Source organism: Corvus moneduloides, chromosome 2, assembly GCF_009650955.1.
Source record: "Corvus moneduloides isolate bCorMon1 chromosome 2, bCorMon1.pri, whole genome shotgun sequence".
In the NCBI taxonomy this organism is placed as follows: Eukaryota; Metazoa; Chordata; class Aves; order Passeriformes; family Corvidae; genus Corvus; species Corvus moneduloides.
The window spans coordinates 25,306,452-25,327,257 of NC_045477.1; the positions used below are offsets into that span (position 1 = coordinate 25,306,452).

Genomic DNA, 20,806 nt, shown 5'->3' on the forward strand with positions numbered 1-20,806 from the left:
TGCTTGGTGTTTTACTCATTTCCGTTGCTTTACTGAATGGTCTCACAATATTTAGTTAGCCCTGAAACAGAATCAGGCACTTTTTTATACTCACAGGTCAGAGCCACTTGGCCTAAATGCCCCCAAGTCCCTAGGCTTTATGTTTTCTGTTAGCTGGCAGTGAGATTTTAGGGGCACATATCCAGAAACACTAAGCACAGGGACTTAGTAGGAATTTGGGCCAGCTGAAACTAGGCCCTACAGTGAACTTTTGGGCTGAACTGCTTCAAAGTGAGAAACAAGCCTAAGAGGTTTGAGCAAAAGTTCAGCCTTTTCAGTCACTTACAGCTTCCATTTGCCTGGTAAATGCTTTGGTTTACCCTTGCCTAGAATATGTGGAGAAAAACTTCATAGAGAAACTTTCTCACAGTGACTGTATTTGAGGGAAATAATCCTACATCCACTGAAGGGATGTCATGGTGAAGTATTAGATGAATAATGGCACTTAGTGTTGCTTCTTCCAAATATTACAGCATTATTGTACATGCTGTGATTTATTTTTATTTTTTGGCCATATATCCTTAGCTTTAAGAAAATATGTAAAGAAATTTCTAGTTTTAATAATTGCATAAAAAAGTTTTAAAAATACTTCTGATCATAAAAGAGATTTTTTTAAAAATCTCTGCCTTTAAGATAGTCACATAACTTTTAGAGCCTACTGAAGAGTTTTTGGATGTTTGAAGTTTCAACACTCTTTGTCTCTTTTGTGTAGAGGAGTTTTTGTCCACTTCATGTATAGGCAATGAAAGTTCAAGTATGAAATTTCTGCATTTATACATCTGATACACTTATACTGCATTTTTGTTTTTATTTTTCCAGAAATGGCTATTCATTTGGGGGGCAGTATTCTCAGATGCAATATTCTAAACTAGGAGATAATTACCTCTTGAATGAGTAGCATCTTTGAAAATGCTGACATAAATATTTTCCAGGTAGAATGGATTCACGCTGATAGGCTTATGAAAATATTCAGTTGCCCCAGAGGGTAAAATAACAGCTTCCAAAATATTGCTAGTGATGTGTCTAGCTTTTTTCCCCCATCCAGATCAGATCTTCATTCATGATCAACTTAGTGCATCTCAACAGCTACAGCAGTCATTAGAGTTGCAGAAGTTTGGGATGGTTTGCTGGCTATTTTTTCTCCCTACTATTTAAACAGGGTAAAAGTGTTGGCCACCTTGAGCTTCAGAATTTTCACTGTGGTTCGTGTCATAAATGTCTGCAATCACTATGACAGCAATCAAATCCTCTGCATGCTCCTTAATTTTCTGCAGCAAAAATAGGTGTCTTTGATAGTCATCCTGGTTATCTGGTAGAGGAGAATGATGAATTTGCATCCTGATTTGCTCCTTTCAGATGGTAAAACTACTTTTTACAATTTGTTGTTCAGTTTGGGATGGATTCAGTGCGGATTTTCATAAGTAAATCATCAAATTTCTAGTCCTTAAATGTTGGCTGGACTGCAACACGTCTCTATAATGGAATCTGAGGTAACCTTTGGGAACCATAAAGTTATATAATAGAGGGTGCGCCATACAATGCAGTGGGCTATGTAACAAGATCTGACTTTATTGTAACTCCACAGCTTGCATGAGGGCCTGGCACATTAGCTCAACAGCTAAATTGGTGACTAATGGCCTGCCCATGCAAATAAAGGTAATATCCCAGCACCCTGTAAGTGGAGAGGATGAACATACTTATATAGCCAAGGCTACATGTAACTGCACCTTGCTAGGAGTTAAATGATTGCAACACAATCTAAACATTCAGGACAGAAAGCTAGTAACACATGGACATCCCAAGTTTGTGTGCATGGATGTCTGAGGGCTTTTTGTATGGTTTTGGTTTTTTGAATTAGAAAGTGATACGTTGGTCTGATACTGGTCTTCTGGAGCTGATGAGGACTCTCAGTCCCTGTAGGTGGTGGTTGATATACACCAGTGTTGACGAGTATAAAAGCGAGGGATTGGCCTTGCTGGGACAAAATTTATTATCTTGTGAGATCTCGCTCTCACAATTTACTGATGTAGCAGTAACATTTACCCAAGACAGTACTAGAGAAATGTATGACATGGAATGATTATGCAACAGAAACACCGTTTTGCAGCCTTAGTGCAATGTGGCCTAAGGGAACAGTCATTGTGCAAAGTGTTCCTGCACTGAAGTACAGGTAGTGTCATCACAAAGGAAAATGGGCATTTATGGTACTTGGTACACAGATTGCACACAGATTTACACAAATCTATTTAAACTGTTGGAGATGTGTTGGCCTTTGCATCTGAGTTATTATTCAGGACACTCTGAGATTTAAAAAAACCAAAACAAACAACAATAGAAAAGTCAGTTCTGGTTCAGTAAGTGCATGCCAGTCTTGCCAATCAGTTGGGCTGTCTGAGAGACTGATCCATAGAGGCAACACAGCCTGAACTTTTCACCAGGAAAGGCCAACAGCCCAATCTCACTTTCTGTTCTCAACAGGGTGATTAGCACTTACCTTTTCTTTTTTTTTTTTTTTTTGCTATCTGTAAAATGAGAATGACAGTAGTTTTGTTGCCAAAGGAAGTAGTGAGATTTGATTTGTTTATGATTATGTGCACCTGAACTATGGTATGATGGATCAAAGTTGCTATATTAAAGGAAAGTATTACTTATTTGGAGGTCTGGCAGTAAGTAGTGACTGCTGAGATGGGAGAACAATTGAGATACTTTGCATGTTGAAAGGCACCAGAATTGCACTGTATTTCTCCTTTCCTGTCCTCAGCATTATCATCAGTAAATCTGCAGGGATAAAGAGCTTTGTGTGGCCCTTCTACATTTTTTGTTGGCCCCTGCTGATGTAAATCAAACATACTGTCCTCCTGTTTTCTTCAGGTTTAAAAAACCTATTTTTAATCACTTCATACAGGTATCTAATTTGAATCAGCCTGCCACGCTGCAGGACTCTTGTGCTTTTTTAATTGGCATCTCTCTCATTACATTTGCGCAAAGCTGGAGAGACACTGCAGGACACCAGTAGGGATGTGAATCACCAATCCTGTTGGGCTGGCAACACCAGGGGAGTCTCAGAGACCCGTGTATGTGGTTAAGGGGACTGAGTGGAATCAGTCGAGTTCAGACATGTTGCTGTGACTGTTTCTAGGTCCTGCCTGTACCATCTGAAACAGAATTGTGATGGAAGCTTGCCTGGGATTTTTAACAGCAGCATGGTGTTAAACCAGCCTGGTTTCTAGGAACAGTTCCTGGCATTCTGGTAAGGCAGAGCTCCCTGAAAGTATTAATGGAACTATTGTAGTTCAAGTATGTGAAGTACATCAAAACCAGTGTTTCAGCCCATCATAGGGATAGGCAAGGTACTCAACCAGTTCATGGAGTCAGTCCCGCTCAAATTTCTTCACAATTTGAAAATCAACCCTTAGGTATCTGCTAAGAGGCTAATATTTTTTTTTTTTTTTTTTTCTGAAGGAAGTAGCTCTCCTCAGACATGTTTATATGATGCCGTGACTTCTTTTCCAGGTTTGGCTGCCAACAAGATATGTCTAAACTTAGCATGTTGGTGTGCCTGGAGACATAAAGTGGAGAGGGGAGACTAGAGCAGTCTAGAATATGTTACTTGGCAATGAAGTACCTTCCTTCCCTCTCAGTCCGTCATCCAGAATCTTGTCATTTGCAACAAAGTCTTTCACAGTTCTGCTGGGCACTTTGGTTGTCCCTATCTCCCCTTTACTACTGAAGATCAAGGCTCTACAGTTCCCTGGCAGAACTGGAGATGGGTGCCCCTGCTGCATCAAATACAACCATTTTTCGCCTGCCATTATGATGCTAGTATTTTTTTTCTTTCTTTTGGAGGCTTTGCTAGAGGGGTTAGGGCTCCTTTGCCTCCCTAATGACAGTTGCTAGAGACTAACTCTGAACTGAGAAGACAAGTTTGCAGAGAAAGAAAACCAGGAGTATCATCTACTGGGTAGCCCAGCGTTGCTTGTTCTTGCATTCAGGATGGGTAGTGCAGCCTTTTACTAAGCCAGCCGGGAGCCCTCTGCCCCAGCCTCTTTCTCCTGGGGTGACACCATGTGTGGCATAACCAAAATTTGGTGTCTCTGCCATGGGAGAGGTATGATCCTGGCACATGACAAAGGCTTGCTTGCCTGTTCTGTTGCATGCCAGGCATAGGCCAGCTGTGTGACTGCCATGCAGGCCCTCACTGTCACACGGCAGGTCTGTGTCCAGTCCTGTGACAGAGCTGAAAGCTGCCAGCAGCCACATGTCCTCCTTCCTCTTCTTGCAAATGATCCAAGTGCATAGCCACTGACCTCCTCATATAATGGAGAGGAGGAATTGGAGGCCCACAGGAGTGTGGTGTGGTGGTGAGCAGGCTTTCATTGAACATTTTGAATCAAGCAAATGGGCAGTTTTATGTTGGCAAAATATTTAAATCAGGATTCTCCATTCAAATTGCACTACTTGGGATTTTTTTAAAATGGTTTAGATGGACTGAATGATTAGTAAGACAACACAGAATCGGGCCATTGATGGTTAGAATGCAAGTCTAAGAAAGACTTTCAGGCAAGGAACCAGTAGTGCAAATCACATCTTGTGGTTTTTTTTTCATTCAGGTCAGACATATATTTGGATTTTATAAAGATTATGGTTAATTTGATTAATTTCTGATTGAGGGCCAGAACTAGGTTAAGTGGAATCTAGTTCATATTTGCTTTCCAACAATCTTGAGGTTTGAAAGTGTTTGGTTTAGTTCTGTAGTTCTGTGAGTACACAAACTCCATGCGACTTTGGAAGGGGTGGCTTTGGGTTCCAGTTTGGGTCTGGCTCTAAGCATTATTGTAACTGAATGGAACTGGGCTCAGTTCTAGTGTTCTTATGAGATTCACACTTCCTCAAAACATGAGGAAATGTGGCCTGTGATCCTGGTTCAGATGCATATATGACATTTCTAGAAAGTTAGAGGAAAGTTAAGGATCTAGATGCCTCCCGGAAACTTACAGGTTTGGGATCTGGATCAACTGCAAATCTGAACATTTTTCAAACTTTGGTATTTTCAACTCAGTAGTCAGATTTCAACCTGAATGTCTTAAATTTGAAGGCTTCAAGTCTGTTTTTTATCCAAAGTTGTTACATTTTAATCTGTTCAGATTTGTATGTGTAGTATTGGTAGGACAAAGGAATTAATGTTAGTTTGGGATCAAATATTCCAGACTACTAAGAACTTCTCACATCTGATATCCTCATTTTGGTGTAGACCTGGTTTTTAAATTTTAAATTCAGAGACTATTTGTATTATTTGAACTGAGCCCCTTGACAAAGTACTTATATTTTTCCCATAATATTTGCCATCATAAAACTCTGAGAGATGCCAGGCCGAGATGGGAAGACTCTTCACATATTTACTGTACCATCTACTCATGGAACTACAGTTGAGTCTGTTTTACAGATGGAAAAACTGAGGCAGTGACTGCTCAATTGGTACTTACAGCCAGATCAAGTTACCACAGTTAGAAGCAAAGTCTACAAATGCCCCTTCTGCTTTCCTGACCTTACATATCCTTCAATAAGGCGACTATGGTCATAAAGTCCAGAGAAGAAAATATGTAATATGACTAAATTTTTGTAATATATATTTGGAGTAACTTGGAGAGCTGCCTCTACATATGCCAGGTGTGTATGTAGCTAAATATTACAGAAGAAGTTGAACTAAGTCATCTATTAGAGCTTTTTACTCTTTATATTTTACCCTAAGGTAAGAAAGGCTTTGTTTTGATGAAAAAACTAATGAAAATTAACCTTTTGAAATAAATTACTTAATCCTTTCGTATTTACTGCTACATCTGGATGAAACGAGAACGTTTATAAGCGAAATACAAAAATGTGTACCATCTACCAGTGAACAAAACTAATCAAATTCACCAGTCACCAGGCTGGTTAATATTATAAAGACTCTGTGAATCATGAATATCCAGCCAGCCTGAGGGTACAAATCCATGAATCTAGAGAGTTTACCTGTCTCTTTTAGTCAGCAGGCTATCCCTTTTCCATCACTACAATTTAGGCATATATTGCCTAATAATAAATGTGATAATAAAAATGTGTTTTGGGAAGCAGGATGTTGTAATAGAGCTTTAGATCAAAAGTGAGATTCATTTTACTTAATTTAGCCAACTACAAGCTAGCTGCTTAGCCTAATCTGGTTGTATAGGCTCCCTCCTCAGTGGGGAGAGAGAGAAAGCTGGGATGAATTGCTTTTGGGAGGTGCCTGGCTCCCCACTGACAATAGAGGGAGCCTACACAACTGGCTTAGACAGGATACTTAACTTTTAGGTGGGTATGAGTTACTCCAGGCAAAGTCTTTTTGCTCCAGGAGATTTGAGTTTTCATCTGTTTTTCCACTGTTTTACAGCATAACCTTGGGAATATCACTTAACCTTTTTTTTTTTTTACCTTGGACCTAGTTTCTTCATCGAAAAAATACTCTGTGGATAAAGTTCTTGGGGAACATTTGCCAAGGATGAAATACAGGTGCAAAATATTTTTCCCCCTGCTCCTGCTACTTTGATGTGTCTGTAGTTGTCATTAAAATAAACAGAATTTTTGTGACAGCGTAAGTTTATGTGTGATGAGAAGCAGGGCTGAGTGAAAATTATTTTAAAAGCAGCATGTATCTTCTTCAGATGTGACAGAATATTGTAAAAATAAAAATATAGTAACTGCTTACATGTATTGTTTCTCCCATCTTTGCTTCCCCTTTGCACCTTCCACTACCTGTCCATCCCCTCTCCTCCCCCCAGCAAAAATATATAGGGAGCGGGGAGAACATTCTTCAGATTAGGTCTGTATTTTAAATAACCTTGGCCTGTTTGCAACTGGGAAAATGTTTTTTTACTTGAGAGATTTATTTCTGTCCTTGTAACACCATGTACTATATGCATTGCACCTGTTCAGACATAAGCACAGCACATTATTATAGCTGTAGGGGTAGAAGCTTCCCAATATATATTTTTGAAAGGAGGGAATGCTGGGGAGAATAGCCCTCTCTTTTCAATTGTTTACCGAGCAGTCTCTTAGCAAGACTTCTTCCTCATCAAGATCAATTTTCCCTGCTCCCCTATTGTCTGGGGAAACCTATCTTCAGGAGCGTCTTTCTTGAAAGATCTCATGACTTTAAAATCATCAGTGGGCTTTGTGTAGTCTGCCTGTCAAAAGAGATATGTTTACACCTTCCCTGCATGTGTTAGAGCTATAAGGTTACGGAGCAGAATGGCTGATACGTTTCGGCGCTTCATGCTAATATGCACAAAAAATGTATTTATGATAATCATATGGACTGTCTGAAACAATGCATTCCAACATCCTGTAACATAAATAAGAAAGGTGGAGCCAGCCGGCACCGAAGTGTTTATTTGCCAGCAATCCTGCTCAGCCCCGTATACCTTTGCTACGCTGCCTCAGCCTGGCAGTATTGAACCTGTTGCTGCATTAGCCGAGTTGTATTTTGCTAGATAGGAGAAGGAGGGTTGTCTGCTGTCTGGTAGGAGGGCTTTGTCTGTGTGCGCCTTTCTCTCTCTCCCTCTCTCGCTCTCCCTGTCTCTCGCACTCTCGCTCGCTCTCGCTCGCTCTCTCTCGCTCGCTCTCCCTTTCCCGTCTCTGTGGTTTGTAAGGTAGGTTGCAGTGTGTGTATATACACAACATCAAGAGCAGGAAAATGGACTCATTAGGGAGGCAGGCAGTCATTACCACTCACACTGTACTTCCAGGGAGACAGCGACTATGAGGAGACAAACTGAGGACTGGGGAACAAGGTAGGCCAGTCAACTTTTATAAAACATAAAAGAATAAAGCCTCTACTCTCCTTAAACCACCAGCAGTTCTTTATTTCCCCCCCCCCGCCCCCCCTCGATTTTTAATTTGGAGATGTAAGTTTGCCAGACCTATTTGCTAGCTTAAAATTCGGAACATCTACAGAAGGCCTTACCCTCTACAAATGTTCCCCCCCCTACTTATTTAAGGGTGTGCCCCCTTATGATTCACTTTAATTACTTTTTTTTTTTAATCATGAAGGAAACAAATACGTTTGTTTTCCAACACTAGTTCCAAGTAAATCAATATCTTTCACTCTTTTAAAACAGCTCTCTCTGTATGTTTGTGGGTCTCTCTGCTTTTTCTTTTCTGTTTATGCAGTTCCATCTGTCGGTCCATATATCATGTTCTCCTTATTTACTGCTAAATGGGGGTTTATTAGTATTTGCCAATGACTTTTAACTGTAATGCCGGTGACCAGGGTTAACGGTGACTCTCGTTCTTTGTTTTCTATATATATGCACACTGTAAGTTTAAAGTCCATGCTTGGCATACAGTAAATAAAAGCAAAAAAAGAGAAAGCAGGTTCCACTCTTCCTGACAGGATTTTTATTCAGAGATTTTGCTGTTTATCTGTTTTGGTTTGGGGGCAGAGTGGGTTAATTTTGCTTATTGTACATGTACTTTTTCCTCCAGGATATTTTTAACATCTATTTTTCGTTATTAATGCTTTTGCAGTTTTCTTTACTAGGAAGAAAGGAGACATATATTCTAACTTTTATGTTGCTGATCTAATGTAACATTATGGAGGCATCACTGGGTTAATAAGAATTCAAACTTTCTAAGAGGGAGTTTGTATCCTTGGCTGCCCCCCACCCTCCCACTTTATACATGGTTATGCTTGTGTTTCCGTGTGTACTGACGGGGAAGGGAGGGGGGAAGGGAATAGATATTTTTTACAGTGGTGGCAAATTATGAAATCTATCGAGCCATTTTGTCCAGAAATAGTAACTCTTTATTTACCATTTTTCGTTCCACAAATATGCTGCTTATTTGTATTTTTCAAACATTGAAGCTTTTCTCTGAATTGATTTTTTTTTTCTTCTTCTTTTTTTTTTTCTGGGGAGGGATTTGTGATGCATTTCATAGCCCATTTAGCATTGTCGAGTTTTTGGAGCCCAGATTTATCATGGGTTCTAAAGACTGCTTAAACTGATCCATTTGAAATGGTCTTTTTATCTGAGCTCTTGTCATTTCTGTTGGAGAGTAAAACTGCTACTCTGCTGGTAACAAAAAAAAAAAAAAAAAAAGAAAAGAAAAAAGAAAAGAAAAGGGATAGTGGAAGTGAGTTACATAAAATGTTCTGGAGAATCCTAAGTAATTATATAAAATGGACGCTGATCAGTGGAGATCTCTGAACACTAACAATCACCTTTTTTTAATAGAAAATTATTTATTTAATAGCATGAGGCGGACTTCTTAAAAACATGCATTAGGCCTTCCTTTTAGCACAAAGGAGTCCATAATGCAATATTCCTAACCCACCTGAGACTGCCTAGGAGATTCTCCAAAACCTTCAAAACCTTTGAAATGTTTCTTAAAAATCCATTATTTTGCAGCCAGAAAGAACTTTTGCTGCCAACAGGTTTTTTTGCTGCTGTTTGGTGTTTTTTTTAGCTGTCCTTTAACTTACGAGTCCCCATTTCTACAGAAGTGCTTCCTCGCTGAACAAACTAAGTTAATTGAAATCCAAAGCAGCAGATCTATTCACTGGCACTGTAACTACAGAAACTACTTGCTCCATTTTATTAGCAGCTCTTCCAGAACATGAGTGAAACTTTTCAAGGTTTTGTATATCAGTGTGCCAAAAATTGGTGGCTCATCTCTTAGCTGGGGAATGACATTCATTGTTTACTAATTTTTTTTCCTCCTTCCTTTTATTCAAACTTCTAAATTAATATTTTGTTGATAGACTTTAAATGTGTTTATTGCTCCAGATGACCTGTTAACTGTAGCAAGGTATTTCCTCCTCTCCTAAAGTTTGAATCTCAGGCTTTGAAAATCAGATTGGTAGTAGAGGGGATGCTGAAGTTATGCCAGAAATGTAGGGGTCTTAAAGGTGGAGTTGCTGATGCTTCTGGGTGGTGGTCAGCCTGGAGTGAGGCAGCAGGAGCGTTTGCAGCCATCCTCCTTGTGGGATGGGTGAGGGGTTTTCAGGCACCTGTCATTTTGTCCTGAACTAGTGCAGGTGTATGTTCCTCAACAGCCCAGGTTTTTTGTAGGCGAGCCCATGGACCTCCGGATTCTTGCATGTACTTTTAGCAGAAGCCCAGACTCATCTGAACATTTTTGAAAAACTTTAAAAATGACTACAAGATAGCTCTTGATTTTATGAAAACTCCAGGCAAGAAGAATTCAAGCAGAGAAAGAGAGTCACAGTAGGAGAAACATTTTTCATTCTCCAGTAAGACTTTTTTTCTAATAGTAAAACCTTCTTCACTAGGAGGATGTGATTTTCTTTGAACCCCAACTATATTCTAGCCAAAAAAAAAAAAAACCAAAAAAACAAACCAGCAACTTAGCCGTTTCAATAGCACAAAGTCCGTTTGCAATCTGGATAAAGCAGCAAAGGGTAAAGTATGCCTAAGTAAACTTAAATCGGGCATCTGGTGATGTAGCTGGAACTCGGGGAATGCCAAACCTGTTGGCCAGGGGGGCATGGCCGGGTTTGGAGGCGCGGCGTGCGCGGGGTGCTCGGGGTGCCCCTGCCCGCAGCCCGGGCAGCTGTGCGGGCCAGGGCTGGCGCTGCTCATTGGGTCACACTGTGCTTTATTTTAGTGTTGGAGCAGACAGTTATCTAACACACCCACATGAGGAAGTGCTCTCCTGGAGCAGTTATTTCATGCCTTGCCATGCCCTGTAGCTAGAGCAATTTTGGGCTGAATGGCGTGTGTATGTGCCGCTCTCACTCCTGTGAGACGAGAAGCAATGCTCTTGGGTTTTTTGTGTGTATGTTTTTGTGCTGGGGTTTTGTTGTTTTGGTTTGGTTGTTTTTTTTTTTTTGTTTTTTTTTTTTAACAGGACCAAAAATGGGATATAAGACAGTTAAATCCAAATACCAAACAAATACCAAGTCAAATTATTTTTAATAGTGGAGGATTTTGCTTGTCTCCTAAAGGAGGAAAAAATATCTATCTTGTTTATTTTGATAAAGACAGTTGTAGCAATTTCCTGTGTTGAATATATCATTATTGTAAATATTACTCACAGTTTTCCTATTTTCACATTTTCTTCATAGGCCCAGCTTATTCATAAGGGAAAACAGCTGCAGAATATTAAAAAAATTGTAATAGTATTTATGTAAAACTTTGATGTAAATAGGGAATAGTGTCCCCTGCTAGAGAATTCTGTGGGATGGCTTACAAATCCCATACAAGAGAGATTACAGTCTTAGATAAATTGTTATTTAAATTGTTTCAAGAAAACCTTGCTCATTTTTGCAGACCATATGAGGTTTTAAGCAGAATAATTTGAATAGAAGTTCTGTTTAGAAATTGATCGCATGCTGTGGCCTTATAGATTTCAGTTGGTTTCACTCCAGTCTGTTTTTATAGGAGTTTTTTAAACTGCGATCTGTATGGTAAAGAGCTTCTGCTGAAAGAGATTCATACAAGTTAATGGGAATTTAAAGACTGAAATTTAACTTCAAGTTACTTAGATTTTTTTTTTTAACAAAACTTTCAGAAAATTCAAATTCTTTATAAATGTCTTTTTTTTTTTTTAATGAAACAATGCACTGGAAATAGTTACTTTTAAAGAATAACTTGTTCCTACTAAAGGGTTTAATGTTCACACTGTGGTGCACAGGGAAAATGATGGCAAATCAAAGTGAAACGGACTTCACTGTTCTTGTCTAGTCCAAGAAAATTTCAGAAAGTAAACAAACAGTATCAACTGTGAAAAATAACTTGGATTTTTAATGAGCTGTCTATGCCAGGTTTCTCTTGGTAAAAAGTACTGTTTGACCATACACCAAATTTTGAGATACTTTTGTAAGAGCTGTACCGTTTTAACTTGAGGAGATTTCCACAGATGTATTAAACTTTCGGTGAGGAGTAAATAAAGGCAAAGGCTTTTGTCCAGGTGGTTCTTCCTTTGATAGCGTTGACTATATTCTTGGTTAGTATTTATCATAAAAGTTAATATTTAGTTCTAAAGGCACTGATCCAATTTTCCTCTAATAGGAGACTGGCATTTCAGAATGATTGCTGCTTATGTCTTTCATGTTTTCTTACTTTTTTGAACTTAATCCTCCAGCACCATCATGTGCTATGACAGCATTTTGACCGCCCAGCGCTGGCGAGAGTTCTGTTTGCAGATGGGTCTTGTAAAATGGTCACCAGAAGCACAGGGACGTGTGCCACCTCCTCTTCCATAGCTGCTGGGGCAGCCAGGGCTGCTGCTGCTGCTGCAGGGCAGGTTGCTACACATCCCTGAGGTTTTCAAGAAGAAAGAAGTTCATCTTTTACCACGTGCAGGGAAGACTTTGTATCTTGAAGTACATAGAATACAGGAATTGGAAATTGGGCTAATGGGATAAAGCTGTCTTTAAAGAAAAAAAACAATGTTCTTCTGAGAGTTGGGTGTTGGCTTTGGTGAAATGAGTGTGGAGGGTCCCAGGCTGTTCGAGGGGGCAGATCTTCACCTCACAGAGAAGCGAGCACTAGGTGGCACTATGGGAGGAAAAGCCATGGACTATGCCAGAGCAAAGGCTGAAATCCTTTCATGCCAAGAATGGCCTCATCCCATCAGTGACAACCTGCCCTGCCAGCCCCATGGAGGGCAGATTTGCAGCCTGTGCTGTACTTGCTGTTCTCAGGTACTGCTCCTCGAGATCTTTTATGGCAGGTAGGGACTCTAACACAAGTTAGTCCTACCTAATTCAAACACTGGCAGTGTCTGTAGGACTTAATTCTTTAATACCTCATGCTGTAGTTCTTTCCTTGTGCTTTTCTGCAGTGGGTGGACACAGATCAGTAGGTAACATTTTATGTCCGGTTTGCACAAGTGTAAGTGACAGTAGCAAAGGTGAACCAGAACCCGTAGGGTCTTCCAGAATATTTGAGCTACTATCAAACCAGTGGTTATGAAAGTCTGAATTAAACTAGTTGGTAACTACAGCAAAGAAGAAAGGAAACCTGAATAAATGCAGTGCTTCCAACCCTCTGCAGAGCACCTATGGGAAATTTTTGCAGGACAGACATGGCGCCATTCTGTAAGTTACACCTGTAGGTGACCTCTTAATATGACACTTTCAGACAGAGTGAATTTATCTTGGGGTCGTGGTAGAGCTGAAAATGCAAGCAAGTATAGTGTGTCGTTTGATGCGGAGGTAAATACAGCATGGGAATTACTGATTTTCCTTTTTCTTCCTTCTCAACTAAAAGACATGCTTTCTAATCTTTTTTCTAAAATCATCGATAGCTGTGTGATCAATTCCTTGAGGCTACAAAAGTAGGACTGGGAAAGTTGTCTTATGGACTTCAGAGTTGTCCTTTCAGCTGACTGAAAGTTAATTATTGATTTCTCTTTCCTCTCTAGAGATCCATATGCCTTTCTTTCTGACTAGAAAGTTAGTGGTTACAGTGCAGGAATGTGAAAGTAATCGTCATGTGGCAGTACAAGATTTCATGGGCAGGATGTCAGGAATGTGTAAGATGGAGGTTGACATGGGGAGAAAGTGAAGAAAGACAACTAGGTAAAAGCTTGTGTCCACTGTCATTTTATGTGGGTTGGATTTGGAGCCTGCTATTCTCCATGGTTCTGGCTCCTAAACTCCCAGCAATTTGAGAGCTAAGTGAGTCACAGGCATTAGTGACAGAGGAATGCTGAGAATAAAAACAAAACAACAACAAAAAACTCAACCAAAAAATCTCATTGTTTAGGCACAAACACAAGAAAACCATGTTTAATTGCTGATGTGCTCCCTCTGCTGGTTCTCTAAAACTAACAAATGCTATTCCCAGGAGACCGGGCCACACCCTCTGGGACACTGCCTGACAAAAATTGTTCCAAATGAATGGCTTTGAGCTCTCTTGCAACGAGCGGTAGTAACAGCAAAAGAAGTCTTCTGATGAAGTGTGTTAAGCCCTTGGATACCAGGCATGACTGCTGAGAGGTCATGAAATGTTCAATCTGTAATTCAGCCTTTTTTTCCCAGTCTTATATTTGATAGGTGTCCCTTTTCCTATGATTTTCCAAAGTTTGTATTTTCTGTTTTGCTGCAGCTGCTTCTAGGATTTTTCCCATCTGAAGGGGTTTTATCAAATGTTCTCATTGATGCTTTTAGTTTCAATTTTAGTGTATGTAGTGTCTGAAGAAGCCCTAATGTAGCTTAGGCTTTGGCAGCTTCCAATTCTTTCTGTCACTGTCAGTTAAATCTGCTTGTCAGCTTTATACTGTTGTGCCCACTTCATCCTATCCTTTGGCTTGAATACCGGCTGTTTTTTCAGGATACTCTTGAACATCCTTCCTCGTTGTGATGAATCTGTATTTCTTTTCCAAACATAGACTGAATTGTTTAATGTGTTCCCTACACAGCATATTTCCCAAGTAGATAAGTTTTTAAAATCCAGCATTTTGTGCTTTCATACCATGAAAAAATGTCTGTCCTGGGTAAGATTGAGTACTGGACAGAAAAAACTGAAAAAAGCTGGATAAATTTCCATAGAATATTTGGAGTGTGTGGAAGATTTCTGACACAGTAATTATTCAAGAAGAGATGGTCCCTGTGTTTCCACCTGTGTGGACTGTCATGAAAAAGAGCTTCATCTTGCAGCCGTTGACACACCAGTGGGAATCAGCTGTGCAGAGCTGTTGCGGGACTGGGCTCAAGTTTTCCATGTAGAGTAATGAAAAGTTTCCTTTCTGCAAGTCTCATGTTTCCCATCTAGGTGACTGCTTATTAAATCTTTATCCAGTAGGGACAATAAACCAAATAGCCTGGTGGGTAGCTAATTGTCTGGAGTGACTCAAGTCACGTATAAATCTCATTTGTACTCAGTACGTTGACTCTCTCTGGCCTTGTCGCTCTCTCAAGTATTCATTCATTTTGAGACATCTAGAATGTAATGCAAAGAAAAGATTTCCTGGTCCTTCTATCTCAGCATCTTGGAGGATACTTGAAGACTGATGCTCCGTTATTTCCCTTTCACAAGCCACGCAGTTTAGCATCCCATCCTTCTGAAACATAGTGCAGGGTACTGGCCCCCGTGTGGGCAGTCACAGCAGACACAGCACTGAGACCTCATCACCCTCCTCTCACCAGGTCCCTGGATGGGAGGAACTGGAGCAGGGGTTGGCATCTCTGTGATAGCCTGCCATCCTGCGGTACCTGCTCTGGGGATAAATAGAGAATACAGCGCCTGGGACTACCAATCTGGCACCTTTGCTGGTGCTAAACTAATACAAGTGATTAGAAGCGACATGAGTTCCCGGCAAAGGCCCAGCCTGTCCTGGTGGACTGTTTGAAGTCCAAGCCCTGTTTTGTAATTTCCAGCATTTCATGAAAATGCTGCTTTATTTTCCTCTCCAAGCCACGGCCAAGTTTTGAAAGCTTCAAAGCTTGCTGCAATTGGATAGGAAAAGTGTTTTTAAGATAGTGACATATCCTAAATGAGCTGGTTCCTTCTGAGCTATACCAACCTCAAATCATTTATCCACCAAGTCAGTCAGGCTCATCCTGAAACATCTCACTGCTGTGAAAGCAGCTGCTCCTGAACGAGATTAAAAGCCAGTTGTGCTTTTGCAGTACAGTTAGCTATGCAGAACTTTGTGTCGGACAAGAGAAAGCTCAGTTCTTTTTCCCTAGTGCTGGGCACTTCTGGATTCTCGAATTCACATGCTTTTTCTTCTAGTCTCTGAGTCCCTTTTTACAGGGGACTGGATCCCACTCCAAGCCTTTCTTAATACTTTTGTAGACAAACTTTTTTTTTTTCCCAATGTGTTTACAGGGATCTTAAATATTTTTGTCAGCATGAAGTCATAGTGCAGTATCAGAAGTTTTAATCAGATTGCAGTGCAGTCACTACTGTATGCAAGATAGTGATGAGGATAAGCTATGCATTAGGGAAGCAGGATTCAGAGTTTGTTTCTAGTTTTTTGTGTTATTTTCAACCAGTCATTTCATTTCCCTATTACCTGTCTTCAGGATAGAGATAATGATGTTTATCAATTTCTGAAAGCAAATAGGAGGGTGTTAGTTATAGCTATACTAGCAAGTTTTATCCTTCCCTCTTGAGTTTGTGCCTTGTTATCACCCTGAAGTGCATTACAAATTCTTTCTTTACTCTAATGACTTCCCTTTAGCCTCCCCATGAAGTTTTTGAATACTTGTGGTCTTTCTCTGGCATGTCAGACTAGAACTGACACCTGAAGCCCTGGGGTTTGGTTGGGTCTTTGTTTTGTTTTGTTTTCGAAAAGGTTTTTACCACATGGAGGTTAAGAGCTAGTATTTACTTAGGTAGCTTGGATGTCTGTAAAACTGTTCTGCCCTGCTCATGCAGGCTGTATTATGTTGGATCTCAAGTTAATTTTGCATATGTTTTGAGCCATGTCATTTCACAGCATTCAGCCCTAGGTTGTCTTGACCAAACTCCTATTAATAATTGAGCTATCTCAGTTAAGACTGTCTCAATGCTGGAGAGAGAGCCCTCTTGTCTAGATCACATCCATATCCAGCCCTGTGATAATTTATTCTGCTATCAGAATTTATTTAATTTTCACTCCACATCTTTTGCAGGTTTCAAAGAAACTTGAAAGGAAAAAGGACGTGAGCTAAAATGAACATCTCTAGAGTTTCTTGGTGAAGTCTGCTTGTGCAGGAACACGGTTTAGTAGACTGTAGGCTGTTTTAAAGAGTTACTGGAATCTGGAGTAATGTTACTATGGAACATTGACTTCAGTGTGGTAGAAGGATACAAATGGAGCATTTAGGAAGGAGGTTCGTGAAGAATGTGAGCAGCTAGAAGAAATAAAAGCTGAGACGCAGGCAGGGGGCAGAGCTGTTCAAAGAAAATGAGGACAAAAAGTCTGAACTTCATGCAAAAATAGGGGCTAACTTGGTCCCACTGGCAAGAGAGGGAGAAAATTTTACAGCAGGATTCTGTATGAGTAGGACCAGAGAGGGGGTGGGATGAGGCCACAGCCCTTTCCTTCTTCCTTATGAGCAGTGAGCTGGAATAATCATCATACAATAATCATCTTCAGAGGACTGTGCTCTTGGGATAAGAAGTTCCATGCAAAATTTCTGAATGTCTGTGTATCTGTCAAAATGTTTATGGGTCGTATTTTGCCCTATGTTACATTTTTATAAAAGTGGACCAGTTCCATGAAATTTGGAAGAACCAACCTTGAACCAAGAGCTGAATTTAGCCTTGTATTTCTCCCTACTGGCTGCAGCTGGCATACGTCTGAAGCAGTAAAGATGATGCATGGTACTCCGCAAGTGATTTGTGACCAGGAGACAGTTTTCTTTAGGACAGTGCTGCTGCATTTGACCTCATTTCTGCTGTGTTAGATACTGTCTCCCTTGTGGCAGCATACATAGGTGTATTAATAAGATTCTTCCCAGATCTCTCCTTGAAATCTCAGCTTATGGAGTTGATGGAAAGGCTTGCTTTTACGAGGTGTTGGTGATTATGAGAATAATGCTCAGGCAAGGGCTGCAAAGAATTTACCATCCAAAAAAAATGCCTTTTTTTTCTTATCTGCAAAGGTTTAATCCTGAGACCCTGTGTGATCTCTTTTTGTTGTTGTTGTTTTGGTTTGCTTTGTTCTCATTCACCAAAAAAGTGAGGTGCCAGTTCTGCCTCAGTCTTTCCCAGGCTTTTTTAGATAAAGGAGTTACACATGTCCTTCAAAACAAAGAACAGTTATCAGCTGAGTTCAGCAGGAGGAGGGAATGCTCACAAAAGGTTCTAGGACAGTTTAGCCGTAGATAGCTGCTGATATGGATAAATAGCGCTTTGCATTTCTGAAGAAACTTATTCAAGTATCTTACAGTGTTTAATGAAAGTAGTTAATTTAGTTTTGCCTAATTTCAGTAGCTGAATCAACATTATTATTTCCATTTTTTAATTAGAAACAATCGAGGCACAGAGAGAAGAAGGAAGTGAGGCCTTTCTTTCTTCCTTCCTCAGTGTATTGTACATGCAGATGGGAGTTGGAAAAGTAAAGACCATGTTCCATGGACAAAGGAAGCTCAGATGATTCTTGGCTATGTTAAAGACTGTTAGGCTTCTTTTTTTTTTTTTTTTTACACCATTGTGGTATTGTAACACACACGCAACTTCTTTGCCATTAAAGTCTTGTTTCTACTTCCAAAATGAAATACAAAGACCCTACAGTAACTGAAAATTGAGGCCAAATACATTTAATATACCAACACATCAACAAAGTCTTTAACAGCAGAATTTTTAAAGAAAAAAACCTTTTTGGTGTTTTGTTTGCTTATTATTTATAATTACTCTCTTAACTGAGTTAAAGTAACTTCAATTTTTTTGTTTTCCCGTGGCTGGATTTCTCTCAGCTGGATATATCCTGATGAGCTCCAGTGTTAGCTTTAGATGTTAGCAGTAGATACTCAAAACTGGACCAGTCTTCCACCTCTCTTTGTACAGTAAAAATCATAGGGAAAAGCTATATCTGGCTGAAATACAGAGTGGTGTTTCTTGATCCATTAAATAGTCGTCAAGAGACAACCGGAGCTCCCTATCACATATTAAGGCAAAGATGCCTTCAAATAATTCTGTTGTTCTGAACTTCCTGTGTGTATGTCTGCTCTACGTGCAATGGCTCTTAACGTCTAAGAACTGCCATGTGAGAGAAGGAAAAACAGCCCTTAAGGGGACACAAGCATCTAAAGAGGATTGTTACTGGTCTGTTTAAACTTGTCAGTGGGGACAAAGCCCATGCAGGCAGTGAAGGGAGCCCACGAGTGCTGGATCTGGGCAGAGCACAGGTGTGTTGCTGCCGAGGCATCTCTCAGAGAATGAACAGTGGGAGGAACTGATTTGCTTGTATATTCAACCTGAAAACTGTGCAAGGGATAGCTGCATTTAACTTTTTGTTACTTGAGAATGAGATTCTCAAGATCTTGAGATCTCAGTTCTTGAAAACTTGCAAACAAGTTTTGGGTTTGTACCGCTCTCTAACATTTTTTCACTTCCCAAGAGCCAGTTTTAATGACTGTTGATGCTTAGAAGGCCAGATTGGAAGGACAGCAACAGAAAGTTTTATTAGCCAGCACAATTAATACTTTCTTCCTTAAGAGCCAAATTCATCTAGTGTAGTATGTTTACAAAAGAAAAAGCTGGAATGCACAATAAGGTTTTGCCTTTATCAGAGACATATGGACTCACCATAACTGGGTATATGTGTGAGACTATAACAAAGAACACTCCTCAGGCATGTCTCACGTTTCAAGGGTTGAAGGGCAAATGGGATGAATGTCCCTCCTAAAAACTGGATGAACCAGCTTTTTCATATGCAATTTCCAATTTCGATAATCCCCAAGAAGCTTATAAGAGCCAGGATGGAGTCACTAAAACCTTGTCTTATTAACCTCCAAGAGGACACAAAGGGGTTTGGATCTCGAGGCTGGTCAACGTGCCAAGTGCACCTCTTAAGTACTCTCACACTGACTCAGCCTGCTGGAACTTTTGGCAGACGCAGTACAGTAAGGTTCATGAAGCAGATGAATGCAGTCCATGGAGACCAGGTTTACTGGGATAATTCCCACCTGAGAAAGGAAAGTCAAGCTTCTTCGTACAGGAAAGGCAGTAAATACCTTTCCCTCCTCTACATCCATCCCCTAAGGAGAGGTTTATCCCCTGCTCCCCTTTCACACATATATGACCTGTTTTTTAGATTGAATGGTCACTCAGATTCATTCTGCTGATAAGCACTGGTCCTTTGAGAGATCCTCAAGTCAATTGTATTTGAGTCCTCTTACTCTTTAGGATACTTGTGTCCACTTTACATGCAAAATTCAGACACAGATATTCTACAAAGGTTCCCTGCTACACAGTTGCCTCTACGTGCTGTTGTGGTAATAAAAACTGGCAACTTTTTTCTGTCATTAAGCACCTTCAGTGTTATGCATTTACTTTAATAAATCAGTTTCTGGATTTGTTTTTTAACTGACTGAGGTACAACTTTTACCATAATTTATTAGGGTGTATGTAGTCTTCAAAAACTCCGAAGCAGTGCTTTATAGGACACACTGTTTTTCCTTCTGGGTGCCATGAGCCATTATGCATCTAAATGGGTTTGGGGGAAAGATGGGTCAAAGAGTCAACAATTATGTAGGCATTAAGTCAGCAAATTTAGAGGATACTTACTTCTTAACCATTTTATTGAACTCACATCTCTCTGTGGCCCTTCCTTGGTTTTGATGGGGATCACCAATGTGTTTAGGGGGAAGTTCTGCTTGGCTGTCCCGTTTTCCTAAGTTTCAGTGTGCCTAAAGATCAGTGTGGTGGGAACACAGTGGAGGGTTTGGAATCTGGAAGAATGACAGGCCATGGATTACTCCAAACTTTCTGGGAAGCCTGAGGAAATGAGCTGAACTTCTGGGTGAACCTCTCTTAACTGAAATTGTTGAGGTTCCTTGCCTTGTCAGAAAGAATCTTACTTCCTCTTAGAGGAAGTAATTCTGCATAGTTCAAGAGAGACTTTAATGGTCTATACTCTATTTTTTAGGAAATATGCAAGAAAAAGCCTATTTTGTCATATGCATAAAACTGTAAAGCTTCAAATCTTTATTGCTCTTTGCTTATAACACTTTTACTTTTCTATATCCTTACTCTGAACGCCTGTATATTTTACCTTAACAAAAGAAGCGCAGTAAGCCGAGCAAATGGACTGGTGTTCAATTTGCTTCCTTATTTTCTGCCTCAGCAGG

General features: G+C 40.1%; 1 protein-coding gene across 6 annotated transcripts in view; it reads left to right on the top strand.

Annotated features, from left to right (window-relative positions):
* Positions 1-20,806, top strand: part of ZBTB20 (zinc finger and BTB domain containing 20) — a 501,190-nt gene that overhangs the window by 20,991 nt on the left and 459,393 nt on the right. For 2 of the 6 annotated variants that reach the window (XM_032098515.1, XM_032098517.1), the window contains exons 1-2: positions 7,536-7,703; positions 7,800-7,844. The exons of 1 other annotated variant lie outside the window; for it this stretch is intronic. The gene's annotated coding sequence lies outside the window, so the exon portion shown is untranslated. Of the gene's footprint in view, positions 1-7,535; positions 7,845-20,806 lie in introns of those variants that run through there. 3 more of the 6 variants (XM_032098514.1, XM_032098519.1, XM_032098518.1) reach the window with 2 other exon arrangements.